The sequence below is a fragment of the Brassica oleracea genome, chromosome C6, assembly GCF_000695525.1.
Source record: "Brassica oleracea var. oleracea cultivar TO1000 chromosome C6, BOL, whole genome shotgun sequence".
Classification (NCBI taxonomy): domain Eukaryota; kingdom Viridiplantae; phylum Streptophyta; class Magnoliopsida; order Brassicales; family Brassicaceae; genus Brassica; species Brassica oleracea.
The window spans coordinates 15,925,753-15,926,307 of NC_027753.1; positions in this window are offsets into that span (position 1 = coordinate 15,925,753).

The following is a 555-nucleotide window of genomic DNA, read 5'->3' on the forward strand; positions in this document are numbered from 1 at the left end:
AGTCTATATGTTGTATGATGATGAAAGACATGAGGCAAAGACAAACCAAACTTGCGCACCAGTATGTAATGACATGTATCCAACCATTCTGCAATGATATAATCTGTAAATTACTATTAAACATTTTTCAGAATTTTAGAAGCTATGAATGGAAGTGACTATCGGTAGTTAGGATTGAAACCGGAGTTTGATTGATTGATTTGGTGTTATTATCTGTAGACAGGAGAATTAAATTACTTTCTGCAGCGTAGAACTTTTCCTAAAGTTCATTTTTCGTGTTAGAAATAATAGCTATCAAATAATTTTAACAACAACGATCATATGTTTGTTTCTGAGCCTTCACATCCTCACCAAAAACTCACATCGTACTTTTCCAAAAAGTTCCAAAGAGGAGTTTTATTGCTCTGTTATGAATCTTAAACGAAACGTAAAACATAAAACCAAAGTCTGCAAATAAAGCAAATCATCTGCAATTTTCTAAAAACAAAACTGAAAACATGGATCATAGATTATCGAAAACGTCTCTAAAGACAACATTCTTTGTCGAAGACGACC